Source organism: Barbus barbus, assembly GCF_936440315.1.
Source record: "Barbus barbus genome assembly, chromosome: 50".
Lineage (NCBI taxonomy): Eukaryota > Metazoa > Chordata > Actinopteri > Cypriniformes > Cyprinidae > Barbus > Barbus barbus.
In genome coordinates, this window is record NC_136728.1 from 13604705 (window position 1) to 13620357 (window position 15653).

General features: G+C 35.4%; 1 protein-coding gene across 2 annotated transcripts in view; it reads right to left on the minus strand.

Moving 5' to 3' along the window:
• The window catches only part of dnajc24 (DnaJ (Hsp40) homolog, subfamily C, member 24), a 71773-nt gene that overhangs the window by 24147 nt on the left and 31973 nt on the right, over nucleotides 1–15653 (minus strand). For both annotated transcript variants that reach the window (XR_013784099.1, XR_013784100.1), the window contains 2 exons: nucleotides 11212–11477; nucleotides 8942–9032 (listed from right to left, as the gene is read on the minus strand). The gene's annotated coding sequence lies outside the window, so the exon portion shown is untranslated. The remainder of the gene's footprint in view (nucleotides 1–8941; nucleotides 9033–11211; nucleotides 11478–15653) is intronic.

Sequence of the window (15653 nt, forward strand, 5' to 3'; positions counted from 1 at the left end):
TACGTATGATTTAGCAGAAATCTTACAAATTCATACAAGCGAGCCACCTCGTAAAATATGCACAAATTGCCATTGGGTTGGACAGTCACAATTGTGAGATAGTGTCACGATTATGAAAAAAAAGGTCACGATTGCAAGATATAAAGTTGCAATTAAGACAAAGTAGCAAAAAACAACAACGAAAACCAAAAATAATTATTAAGATTCTCAAAATGACTTAACAGAAGCATCACAACAATGACACCACTGGCAAATACAATGGCTGCATGCGCTACATTCCAAAGCAAATCAAGCTGAGCTAACTTGAAACCAATCAATTTTGTCCAAATTCTCACCCTGTCAGTGATGAAGTTCTCATTAGCGTCAATCGCCGACCACTTAAGAAGTTTAATTACATGCCTGTTTCACATTCTTAGCCAAGCCTTAACCCACCTTCCAGTGTGAAGAAACTAATCCAACATAGCTCACCTGTCCTAAAGTTAATGACTACCTAGTGCTATTATAAAAAGTGCTAATTTTAAGCATAAAACATCACTTTCAAATTTCCCAATTGGAAAACTAATTTATTAGTTCTTGCAGTTTGTTAGCATTTACTAGCTAGAAGACAAATTAGTGTTTTAATGAGGAATGCAACACATATACTTCTTTTTACTGGATAAAAGATCAATCTACATTTAGTCAATCCTCACACCAAACAATAAATTGATTAAGAGGAATTTTTGCCCATAACAAAATAACCTACCTGTAAATCAAAGCCAATTGTGTTTCTACACCTGGTCCAGGTCTAGTTTAGCCTTCTTGAAAGTCATTTACTAACTTGTTTGACAGCGCCTTTAAATGTGCTCTGGATATGAAGCTTTGTGACATAAGTTTCCTCTTCATTCATTCAGAATTCATAAATTAGAAGTTGCATAACTCCCTTTAGCAGCAATCAGCCTTTACCTGAACCCTCTCCAAAGACAGACCTGCCAATCATGTGTCAAGCTGCAGACTCACTAATGCACACTAACAGCTACCTTTACAGGTTTGAGGAGTCACCGTTAAAGACAGAACTAACAAAAAAGGACTGATTACATGTATTTTGATAGTTCTCGTATGAATAAACATTAGGGATGTCCTGATACTTTAATCATGGCTGCTGAAAAGTCAAAAATGTATTGTTTTGGCCAATATTGAAATACTTTACTGTTTTGACCAAATATATTTAAGAAAATGTAAATTTATGTAAATTAAAATTGTATATAGATAGATGAGTTTACAGTTACATTTAAGTGTTATGAAATTATGTTTACATTTCTGGTAAGTTTCACAAATTATTACTAAGAAACAGCAACATTGAATTAGATGTGAAATTTTGAAGTAGAAAAACTTAAAGTGTTTTTTTTTCTTTCTTTTTTTTCAATAATCAAATAACTGGCTTTATTTACAAATGTATTCACTTCTGTATTGACTTAATAAAGACTTTACTGACTCTATTATTCATTTGTAACCCTGGACCACAAAACCAGTCATAAGTGTAAATTTTCGAAATTGAGATTTAAACATCATATATATGAAAGCTGAATAAATAACCTTTCCATTGATGTATGGTTTGTTAGTATAGGACAATATTTGGCCGAGAAACAACTATTTGAAAATTTGGAATCTGAGGGTGCAAAAAAATAAAAAATCTAAATACTGAGAAAATTGCCTTTAAAGTTGTCTAAATTAAGTTCTTAGCTATGCATATTATTGATCAAAAATTAAGTTATTATATATTTACGGTAGGAAATTCACTAAATATCTTCATGGAACATGACCTTTACTTAATACCCTAATGATTTTTGGCATAAAAGAAAAATGGAAATTTTTAACCCATGCAATGTATATTTGGCTATTGCTAAAAATATACCTCAGCGACATAAGACTGGTTTCGTGGTCCAGGGTCACATTTATTTTATTTTTTTTACAGTGTGTAATATAAGCCCGGTGATGCCAATACATTGTATAGATCTAAATGTAAAGATTATATTCCCAGAAAGGCATTTTTATTACATTACTTAGCGACATAGGCATGCCTTAAAAACATATGACAGGACGTGCGACCATCCTCTCGGTCAGATGATCAGAAAATCAAAGGCAATTGGCATGACTCAGACTCAGGCCTTAATACCTCCTGATTGTGCAACTGTAAGCTGGTTTTGTGCGAGTACTGGGGAGCGCCGTGGCTTTAGTGGCAGGGAGATTAGCAGGCCTCCAATCCTTTGCCCTGCTGATGCCTGGAGGCTCTTTGAAGTAGACCCATCATACCTGGCATTGCAGCAGTGAGAACTAGACTGGTGTCAGCTCTAATCAGTTGGCTTGTATGCGAATAGTGAACCCAGGCTTGTGCTAATTGGCCCAATTGAGGATTATACCCCTTTTGCTGGAGATTCAGGACAATCATTTAGTCAGATGGAGACTTTTTTTTTAATCTCTGACTCATTAAGATGCTTTTAGTAGAGAGGGCCAGCTATTGGGTGTGGAGGTTTTTAATGCACCTCTGGGGAACTAACGTGACAGACCGGCCTTAAATATGCAAGCAAAGTTACAGAAGGGAATAAAAGCAATTCCAAATGACACCGTAATCATTTATCTTGTGAGAAAATGGGTATAAAAATAAATTTACACTACTATTTTATAGATGTTAGAGAGGTTTTGAGTTTACTTTCTCTTGAAAGTAAAAAACTGCAACACTCATGGTGCAAAATGCAAAAAAAAAATAAAAATAGCAAAAACAACCAAAAAATGTGTATATAAACAATGATTGATTGATAGAATGATATAGAAAGAAAGAATGATAGGTAGATAGATAGAAAGATAGTCAGAACAATAGATAGAATGATACAACAATGGATAGAATGTTAGAATGATAGAATGACAGATAGAAAGATAGACATAATAGATATATAGAATGATGGATGGAACAATAGAACGATAGAAAGAACGATAGCTAGAACGACGACAGACAGACAGACAGACAGACAGACAGACAGACAGACAGACAGACAGACAGACAGACAGACAGACAGACAGACAGACAGACAGACAGACAGACAGACAGACAGACAGATAGATAGATAGATAGATAGATAGATAGATAGATAGATAGATAGATAGATAGATAGATAGATAGATAGATAGATAGATAGATAGATAGAAAGAACGACAGAACAATAGATTAATAGACAGAACAATAGATGGATAGAACGACAGATAGAATTGACAGACAGACAGACAGATATGGGAATTTGACAATAAACCAAATAGTGGCATCTCAAGACACGTTTTGTCTATTTTTGGCAAATACTGTTCACAACTTACACAGACAGACAGACAGACAGACAGACAGAACAAATGATAGAATGATAGATAGTACGATAGAGAGACAGACAGCATGACAGAACGATAGATAGATAGAACGATAGATATAGAACGACAGAACGATAGATAGATAGATAGATAGATAGATAGATAGATAGATAGATAGATAGATAGATAGATAGATAGATAGATAGATAGATAGATAGATAGATAGATAGATAGATAGATAGATAGATAGATAGATAGATAGATAGATAGATAGATAGATAGATAGATAGATAGATAGATAGATAGATAGATAGATAGATAGAGAACGACAGAACGATAGATAGAACGACAGAACGATAGATGGATAGATAGATTGAACAAACGATAGAATGAGAGATAGTACGATAGAACGATAGACAGAACGATACAGACAGCATGACAGAACGATAGACAGAACGATAGACAGACAGACAGAACGATAGACAGAACGATAGACAGAACGATAGAACGACAGACAGACAGATAGACAGATGGATAGATGGATAGATAGAGTGAACAAACGATAGAATGATAGTACGATAGAACGATAGAACGATAGATAGAACGATAGAACGATAGAACGATAGAACGATAGAACGATAGATAGATAGAACGATAGATAGATAGAACGATAGATAGACAGACAGACAGACAGACAGACAGACAGACAGACAGACAGACAGAATGATAGATAGAACGATAGACGAACAGACAGACAGACAGAACAATAGATCGATCGATAGATAGATGGGTAGAATTACTGTGCACAACTTATTGCGATAGACAGACAGAACGACAGACAGACAGAGCGATAGAACGATAGATAGAACGATAGAACGATAGAACGATAGAACGATAGATAGAACGATAGAACGATAGAACGATAGATAGATAGACAGACAGACAGACAGATAGATAGATAGATAGATAGATCAAACGATAGAATGATAGATAGTACGATAGATAGATAGAACGATAGACAGACAGATAGAACGATAGACAGACAGATAGAACGATAGACAGACAGATAGAACGATAGACAGACAGAACGGCAGACAGACAGACAGACAGATAGACAGATAGACAGATAGACAGACAGGGGAATTTGACAATAAACCAAATATTGACATCTCAAGACACGTTGTATCTATTTTTAGCAAATACTGTGCACAACTGATTGCGATTAATTTGATTCAAATATGTTATTGTCTGATAGCCTTAGTAGAGACCCCTCAGCAGAGCAAAGCAGAAGGTGAACTGTGGCAATGTGACAGGGTGCCCAAGTCTCTTAATCAAGTGGTCAGCTAAAGAGGCCATCAGGTCAAGACAGGGGCAGATCGGTCATTTGAGGGTGAAGTCCCAAACACCAAAGCGGTGCCAACCCAATAGAGCAGCCGGCCTGTGAAAGGAGGGGAGGAGGAGTATGCTAATTATCTACCGAGTATTCTTATGTGAAACAGGGCCTGGCTTAAGCTCCCTTTACGGTCTGGGGAGGATCAGATAGGTCCGGGGTTGTCAGTGCTGCCCACTTGTTTCATGTGCACCCATTATCTCGCTCCCTTGCATTGACTGGGACAGATAACTATCACGTCACTATGGACCCTCCTCTGTTTTCGCACATTTGATCTTTCACGCTCGGCTGGTCGAGGCCAGGGGACTTAATCAGAGAGAGGTATGGCATTCAGACACATTCAGCGGTGGTGGCTTTGCGAGAAGATCTGCCAGACCTAAAGAAGCAGCACCGAAGCTCTTTAGATGCTACCACCGGCCACCCACAAGAGCTTAGAAGCCATTATAGGCCCTTAATACTTCAATAAAAGAGAGATTACTGATTGAGACTGAATACAATTGAGCCGAGTTATCTAAACCCATTGCTCCGTACGGCACGAGAAGACCGAGCAAAAAGCTGAGAGAGTTCTCTCTTGAAACGCTAACTAGACATTTACGACCAATTTAACCTAATATCGCAAACATTGCCGTCGCAAATGTTTGATGGACCTTGGAACTGTTTGAGTGTCTTAATTCAGCTCAGACCACGCATGTAATCAGGTTTTAAACAGCATCATTCAATCAGTAATTTGATTAAGGAGCTTCAGTAGGTAAACTGTTAAGTTCCTCTTGACTACAGACATGGAAAATGTTGCCAGATTAGTTAATAAGCCACAAAATGTGATCACTGAACATCTAATGGATGGTAATAAGCAGTACAAATAGACATGCTTTAAATGAATAATACTGTTCATATAGATAAATTGATTGTTTTACATTACTACAATGCACAAAAGTGTGTATTATCACATAAATAATGTGTGTATGTGTGCATGATAAATGTGTTTGTGTGCATTAAACACACACACAAATATGTTGCTCTGTGCTTATATATGTGTGTGTATATATATTATTGTTGTTATTGCTATTATTATTATTATTGCTATTATTTATATATTTATATACACATATATACATAAAGTGGGTACAGAAAGACAATGACCCTAAGCACACAGCTAAAATAACGAAGTAGTGGCTTCACAACAACTAATATAACAATATTATGAATATTATAATATAACGAAGAGTGAAAAATTTAAGGGGGTCTGAATACTTTCCGTACCCACTGTGTGTGTGTGTGTGTGTGTGTGTGTGTGTGTGTGTGTGTATGTATATATATATATATATATATATATATACACATACATACACACACACACACATATATAAACAATAGTAATAGCAGTAATAATAATAACAATAATACTAATAATTATTATTATTATTAAAATATTACTAGCTCCCTGATGATATTAATGTTTACAATATTACTGTTTTTACTAATATATATATATATATATATATATATATATATAAAGGATTTATATAACAATCTTGTTATCTGTACAGGGTACAACAATATGATCTACTTGAGTGAGAAATGAATAAATTCAACATGTGTTTGTTTTTAAGCCCATGCTTGGCTGCACAGAGTTTCGGCCTCAGTCAGCCGGCAGCTCACAGCTTGGCTTAAAAGCACCGGTGAAAGGCTCACACACACTCCAGGTCACCAGGCAGAGGTGTGTGTGTGAGAATGTGTGTGTATATGAGCCGCACAGAGAGGCCCTGCCAGAGGACAAAAGAAAATTAGGGACAAGAGAGTAAACCTGCCAACCCAGATGGATAAACTTGACTTGCTGATGAGGGACTCAGCAAAACGTTCCCACTCCGAAAGCACCCCCTTGGACTAGCAACACCTCCCCACGTTCGCACAAACAAACACACACGTTCCTTTTGTCTGCGGTGCAGTTTCAACACTTGAGGCAATGAAGCAAAATGTTGTGATTATTCTCATGTAATGAAGCAGAACAAGATAAACAGCCATTCTTATTGGAGAGCTAACAACTAACCGTTCTAAGGTTCTGTGGTCCTTTAAGACGTCTAGGGTTCGTTGTCACAGTCACCTCTGCATGTGATGGAGGTGAGGGGTTTTTATGCAGTATTTACAGTAAGCAGATCCGACTATCACCTTGCACCATGCCTACAGCACGCTTGAGTCCTTTTTATTTTATTAAATGCACCAGTGGGCAGCTACCAAAACAGGGACAAGTGCGAGAGAGAGAGAGAGAGAGAGAGAGAGTTCAAATTTACATAAAAATTTAAAGCAATATTCATGGTTGAATACAAGAAAATATGGACAATTTCTGTAGAAAATGTGATGCTTGATCATGCAAAACTGCACAATAGTTTGAGAAAAGTATTCTCGTAGATTCATAAAATTAAGGTTGAACCATTGATGTCACATGGACTATTTTAACGATGTCCTCACTACCTTTCTGGGCCTTGAGTGTATCAGTTGCGTTGCTGTCTATTCATGGTCAGAAAGTTTTCGGATTTGATCAAAAATATCTTAATTTGTAATCTGAAGATGAACAAAGGTCTTGCAGGTTTGGAACAACATAAGGGTGAGTAATTAATTAACTTACATTTTTGGGTGAATTATCACTTTGAGGGTTTGTTCAAATCCCAAACCTGCCCCATTAATAATAATAACAACTCTATTTTTGCAGAAAGGCACTTACATTTTACAATGAAAATCTATGGCTTCCATTGTAAGTCCATGACTGTATATACGTTGTCACAAGAAATAAAAAAAGAAATTCAGTAATTTATTTTTGAAATGAGAGACTTGTGCGTAAAAGCAGAGAAAGAGAGGAAGTGCTCTTGGTCTAATTGCATATGACAGGGCGGCTGGCATGCAGGATTCAGCCACACATTGCTGCAGCTACAGAAAGCTGAGACAGACAGAGAGCTGAGCTACATATTCTACCTCATGTAAAAACACAACAGCTTGCATTTTGCTTTCCTGGAGGACCAAACTGGTCAAATTAGTTCCAAAAATCACCCTTTTCACTCTCTCTGATATTTAAAGCCAATATGAAACTGATTTTACTTTCATATTAACGAGAAAGAAGATATTCAACAAGAAGAAGTGAGCTGGATTTGTTTTTTCCATCAGGAGAAGACTCAGTTGTGAAGAGGGATCTTTATATGACAGCAGATTGAAGGGGCGGAGCTGAAATATAAGAGGGCTTGGTGATGTAATCTGAAAAGGAAAGTCATTTCAGTCATTTGTGAGGAAAGAATATAAAAACGTTTTGTAATTCGGAATAATCATCACAGATTAATTGTTTGTTTAAAAACAACAAAACGGTAGGGTCGGTAAATAATTTTTTGTTTTAGAAAGAAGTCTCTTATGTTCACCAAGACAGTAATATTGTAAAATAATATTATACCATTAAAAAATTTGAAAATATAATTTATTCCAGTCAAATGTTCCTTCAGAAATCATTTTAACAAGCTGATTTGCTGTTGAAAACAGTTGTGATGCCTATTTAAATAATTTGCCTAATATATGAATGTATTTACATTGCACAAGAAACCCATGTTGAGTTTCCCCTGCCAGTGATGTAATGGGGTCATTCATTTTGGTAAACAAAACAGTGGGAGGAGACCTGAGTTGGCCTGCTGATATTTACAGAGAACAAACATACTCTCTCTTGCTCGAACACACACACAAACACCGCTTGTACCAAATAACCCAATAAAACTTGTACCAGAACCAACAAACTAAAAATATTCATTCTGTATAGATGACATTTATGAAATCCAGTGCAATTAGTCATGCTTTATGCACACACATGCGAATACAACAATACTTATAAACGCACAATATGTACAAATGTAATAGGATTACAAACAGAAATAAATATTGATTGTCTGATTCTAAGAACTAGTAGTGGAGATGGCCAATGGGTGGGTAGGTGTGTGTGTGTGTGATCTCGTATGGCATTCTGCAAAATTCCCCCGAGCCTGTCTGCCGAGCTGAACGTCTGATTGAGTCGTGTCACACTAATCTATCCTGACAACACGCGAGCAGTTGCCATGTACCCCTCCCAGCCCCTAATGCACTTTTTTTGTGTGAGAGAACGAGAGAAGCCCATCCACCCCTCCGTTCACTTCAGAAAGGATGACGTGGTGTGTGTGCGATTGCGTATGTGTGTGTGTGTGTTTGGCAGAATACCTCAGGGTTTATGCGAGGGCTGATTCGTAAAGGAAAGAAAATCAATAGTTGGTCCACAGAGGTCCACTGCAGTAATGCTACTTTTCATATCCTATAAAATATAAAAGTATATGTCATAATGTTAAAAATAAACAATTCATGTACTTATGTCTTATACATGCGATTGGATTAACCATGCACAGGATCATTGGAACTATAAAACCTTGACTTACTTTTGTAGCCATAAAATGCTGCGTAAAGAGATGGACACAGCATAAGCATAGCATAACTTAATTTAATTATCTTATTTTGTATTTCATTTCATTTTAATTTTATTTAATTTTATTCTATTATTTTTTTATTCACGCGATATTTTGAAGTACAAATAAGGAAAAATGCTTGTATTTATTTATTTATTTAAATTAAAATGTCCAACACACTTTTATGTGAAGGGTGATTGGTAAAAGAAAAAAATACTAGCAGTTGGTCCATAGATGTCCTCTGAGGTAAGGCTAATTTTAAATCATATAAAATATAAGTACATGTCAAAATGATAAATAAACATAACAGTTGCATGTGTGTTTAATACATAAATATTAAGATATTCATAGAATCATGGGAAATAAAATAAACTTTAGCTGTGTAAAGAGATGGAAACAACATAATAAATTGAATTTTATTAATTTAATGCACGTTATTTAAAATGTATCTATATTTTTTAAGATTTTATTTTAAGTAAAAGTACAAATGAGGAAAAATTATACTTAAAAAGAAATGCCCACAATTGGAAAAAGCTAGAACAGAAGCAGTTTGTATTGAACTTTTTCCATAGTTATTCCTGCACTATTGTCAGGCCTGGTCTAATCCCGTCCCGCTCCAGATGGGGTTCAGGCCAGGAGAGAGGACTGTCACCCTGCAGGTGGGTGTGGAGAGCGGCTGGGGGATCACTCCCCTTATGCCTCACCTTCTACTCCACCCCCTCTCCCCAAAATCCTGTTTTTAACACATGACCGGATGCCCTGAATTATTCAACCTTTTCAATATTTCACATGGCCCCCTTTTCCATGTTTGCTGCCCTGGCCTTATGCAATTTTCATTGTCCTACTTTAAAACACAAGGGAGAGCGAGCAAAGGTTTGGTATCACTGCTGTGGAGACTGTTTTGTATATAGACTGAAAAGAGTCTGTGATAAAGACATGGACAGCTTCTCATGAAATTAGATCGGCAGGCTCAAAAAAGAAATTAATAGATAAAACGTATCATTTCTCATGTATATTTTCTAAATCACACTGCAAAAGTTTGTAATAATTACCATTTTAATTTGATCTCATGCTCACAAAGACTGCATTTATTTGATCAAAAATACAAAATATTACATTAACGAAATTGAAAAAAAAAAATGCAATAATACATTGTTGTAATACAACATACAATGTTTTATTACAATTTAAAATAACTTATTACAGTAATAAAATGTTACATGTCCTTCAGAAATCATTATAATATGCCTACTTGGTGCTGAATTATTAATAAAGGTTATTATTTTTATCAATGCTGAAAAAAAAATGCTAACAATTTGTGCAAACAAAAACTTTTTCTTTCAAAAACATTTAATCTTAAATATTCCAAAATATTGACCAGCAGTAAAAACGTATCGATCTATCAATGTATCTATCTATCTATCTATCTATCTATCTATCTATCTATCTATCTATCTATCTGTCTGCCTATCCATCCATCCATCCACCCACACACACTCACACACCCACCCACACACCAAACGATTTCCAACATAGCATTGCCAGTTTAATATCTCACATCATATCAATCTGTGGTATCATTCTTCTCGTGGTATCTAAAACAAATATTTTTGTGTACATTAATTATTTGGAACACAAACATATAATAAGTGGCAAGCGCTCTTAAAAATACAGGTTCTTTATTGATGGTTCAATAAAGAGCTTTTGAATCCATAGAACATTTCCATTTCAGAAAAAGTTCTTTATAGTAGAAAAAGGTTCTTTAGTTTATTAAAATATTCTTCAGACTAAGAAAACGCTGGTTCTTTTAAGAAGTGGTTAGTGGATTGTTCTTTGGGGAACCCAGAATGGTCCATTTATGACATCATTGCGAAAACCTCCTCTGGAACACTTCAATTTTAAGATTGTATTGTGCAGTCACAAATAAGCCCTGTTTATGCCAATTATATTTTTCATAACTAAGCTCAGAAAGGGGTATGTCAGCAACGTCAACATCACTACCAGATAACTACATTGGGTCATTCTGCATACCGTTTTGCATGGAGTGCTTTGAGACTGAGAGTCGAGGAAAGCGAACTCTCGAGGTTGGACGTGTTGGCTGGTGACCAGCGGGCTCAAGCCGCCCCATTCTCCCACTGTTTCCTTCAGAATCCTGGCTGCCGCTACTCGCCAACCCCCCTGACCTTCCATACGGCCCCAGCCCAGGACACCGCGCCTGCCCTGCCATGTGGTTGGCTGTACTCTCCTCTCTCGCAGGACCCTTTTCATCCAGAATGGGGTGGGGGGTGTCAAATTTTCTGTAAACACACACACATAGAAAAACAATTGAAAATACAAGCAAAGATGTACATATAGAAGCAGAAACACAGTCTGACACACATGCAGCACCTCATGAGTGAGTTATTATTAAACTTTCAGGTCAATTGTGTGGTAGAAACTCAACTTGAGGCTTTCAGCAGCATAGAGCTGATAAAACATTCATGCTCCGAGAGCCATGTTTATTCTTCTCCTCTTTTTTTTTTGTCCATTTTCATTATACGTCATCTCAGTTGGGTCAAGTCAAGATCTCCTAATTTGCTAGTACCTCTTACAGTTAATCAGCCTGACATATGAAATGACATAAAAAGAGCTCCAGAAATACTAGATTGCAAGTTTGCAAAATGACCACCAGAGAATATCCCTCCAAAAAACACTTTTTATGTTTATATAACCATTTCATCCAGTATGTAACAGGCTTTTAATTATACATTATTCAAAGTTTGAGAAAACGCAATAACAAAATGAGTGTCTGCTTAAAATGCTTTCAAAACCACTTCAGAACAACATGGACGTTTCGAAAAATGAACCATTTGAAATCAAATTACAGCTAAATTAATCTCAAAATGACGCAGTGCACTGTGTGCAAAAACAGGCATCTGGTGGGGGCTGCTGTCCCGGGTCCTCAGAGTGTGGCCGGTATAGGGGTTGCCCCTGCCTTCTGCCTATAGAACAAATGTGCCCAAGTTTGGACCCAGGGTTGCCCAGTCTGCTTGCACCAGCAGCCAAGACTTCCATATGCCCACCCAGCTGACACCGTCTCCAGCACGCTGTGACCCCAATGTACAGTAAGGCAGACCAACACCAGAATGTGCACAGGGCCAGAGCATTAGGATACATACATAGACACTCATGCACCATTGTTGAGAAAACTACACTAGAGTTGGAGGTTGCCAAGTACACAATTTCAAGTAGGGAAACTATAGCCAAGCTACTATTTAGAAACAGTAGATTTAAGTAAACAACACTGAAGCTACTAGTGTAATGAACAGTAGAAATAATTAAAATCATTACATTTATTAATATTAAATATTTCCTTTTAAACATATATTTATTCAATATTTTACTACAAAAAAATGCAATGGAGAGACTTAAATCTGCGATTTACATTTTGAATCTGTTCCTGTACGAATTCAAACAAATATCAGATTCATTAAAAATGTTTTTTAGGGCCTCTTTACACTTGGTATTAAAATACATCTTGGGTTACTGTGATTATAAAAAACTAAATATAAAAAATTAAAATAAACCAATCAATCAATCATGCTTTTTTTTACTATTACTTGAGATACTTAATATTTAATTATATTAAAAAAAAAAAAAACTGATTAAATTTTTTTTTATTTAAATTTTAAAGTTTTACTAATTTTGTTGTGTGTATTTGTCATTTTATTTATTTTAGTACACCAAGTTAAACTAAATAAAATGGTAAACGTTGCCTTGGTAGCTAGATTAATTTTTATTTTGTTTTATTTCAAGTATCAAATATGTTTTTTAATAGCTTTAATTTTAGTTACAGCTTTAGTTAACTATAATAGCCCTGATTTAGCACCATCTTGTTTAAAATGGATCAAAAACAGATGTTAATACAAGGTGTAAACTGGGTCTTACAGTCAGATACTTCCCAATACTGACATCCATGCACTCAAATACACATAGAATTTAATTGCATGCATAAAATCAAATGCAAACACAGCATGTAGTTATGCAACCCTAATATCACAGCGTTCATTAAAAGTCACAGCATTAGCGACCACAAAAGACAAAAGCTTACTGATCTCTGAGCAGCTCTCACACTAAATTTACACTGTTTCTGATACATTAACACTTATCAGGAGTTATCCTCCCCTAACAGCCACTGCAGAAGGCTCCCATCACATTAATATTTCACAAGATTAATATTTAAACACATCAAATGGAATATGGAAAATAGCATATTGAACAGAACCTCATTAGCCCACAAGAGAGAAGCTAAGTAAGTTTCATTCAAAGTGCCTTTTTATTGTGTGTGAGAGTGAAATGGGAGGGGGTTCCGTTCAGAACACACACACACACAGGAGAGAAAGAAAACCTACCAACTAAGTCTTTTTTAAAACTCAAAGCTTAGTTATGAAAGCTCTTTTCTGGCTAATCTTAAAGTAATGATAATTATTTATATATATATATATATATATATATATATATATATATATATATATATATAGCCAGAGGAGAGCTTTAAAAATATAAAATAATATGATTTTCCACCAGAATTTACGCCTTCAAAGTAGTTTTACAAAACCTTCTTTAGTTGATTTAGACACTAAGAGTCTATTTCTATTAATACATGGTGTATATTTACTTTAAAAAAAAACTGCTTCCCATTGAATTATGGCAAACTATATAAATAAACATATTCAAGAGCTCACTAAGACATTTGGCAAAAACTATCATCTGCCGTTTAAAAATAATCTACAAAAAGAAGCACTAAACTAATGCAAAACAACCAATCAACTGTCTAGACTTCCTTTAGAAAAGGCTGGATAGCTTTCAAAAGCAAGTCACAACTTTTTTGGCACGTCAAGCTTAGGGTCGTGGAGGAGACTTCATGCACACTGAGGGGGAGAGAAGCCAAAAAAACGTCACGCCGCAAGATCACAAGACTGCCTTTTGCCAGAATCATCAACTGAGCTTTATTTTTGAACTTTACAGCATTCAAAGTGCTGCGCTCCATTGTGATTTATCATTTGTCTCCACATATTTTGAAGTGAATATGAAAGCAGTTTAACTATGCTGTAAAGAGTGTGCTCCAGGAGACAACAAGGAAAAAAATCATTTTAGTTGTTCTGGATCACACAACTGCAGTATTGGACTTCATATCGACAACTAAGTCCATACTACAAAAGAAGGTTTTTAGGTAACCATAAATAGAAAAATAAAATGTAAAAAAAATAGAACCGGATACACATGTAATAGGCGGCAAATATATATATATATATATATATATATATATATATATATATATATATATATATATATATATATATATAAGAACTGTTTAAAATAAAAAAGTGGTTATGAACATACACGCAAAAAAAAAGCCAAAATTAATAAATCTGTATTAATAAACTAAAAAATACATTATTAAAAGGTAATATTGTGCATTAGGTAACCATAAATAAAACAATAAAATAAACGTAAAAAATAGAACCGGATACATATATAATAGGTGGCAAATACATAAAGATATCTTATTAAAAGATAATATTTCGCATAAAATCAATCTAAACTTTAAAGCTAACTTTAAATCTTCTGCATAAATCTCTATCCAGCATTATCTCCTTTATATTGCAGGCTTAAAAGGGGAAACAACATTTGAAAGGAAGTAAACTTATGGTGGGAAAGGCATGATGCCCTATAACATGTGGCGTCTTGCCAGATCACAGTGAAAAAAAAAAGAAGAAGACTTGCACGTTGTCATATATGACACTCAACAATACTTGTTTGCCTCCGAGCTGCCTGGAAACAGCTTGCTGGCTGCTGATGATGGCAGACCCTGGAGGCCACTGAATCCCTGAGGTAAAGGGAGGAAAACATTAGTAACAAGATAACAGGGGAGGAGAGGGCTCAGAGAGCTCTATCGAGGCTTCTTCAGGTACCTGGGCCTGTTCTCAACTTCTGAACCGGCATCCCAGGGACTGGTGACAACAACTGGGTGTTGCAAATGAAAAAGCTAGTGGGGGTGGATATAATGGTGGATTATGAAGACGATGAAGAGTTCAGTCAATATATTCATGGTTATCATATCAGTTTGCCTTGCTATTCATATAATACCACAAATTTAAAGAGTAACAAGTAAATAATCTTTTTTCCCCTCTAAAACAATAGCCCCCCCTTTAATAGACAAAATCCCCTATGAATAACCTGGGATCAGATTGCAATACCATGTTACTTTGATACATACTATGATACTGAAATGATCACCATATTCATATTTCCACAGTACTTCAAAGAATGCCAGTGTAAAAAGGTACCATAGTACATGTCCAGAAATCCAAAATATTTCCAAAATACCATATCCAGAAAGGGAAAAAAATTATATATATATATATATATATATATATATATATATATATATATATATATATATATATATATATATATATATATATATATAT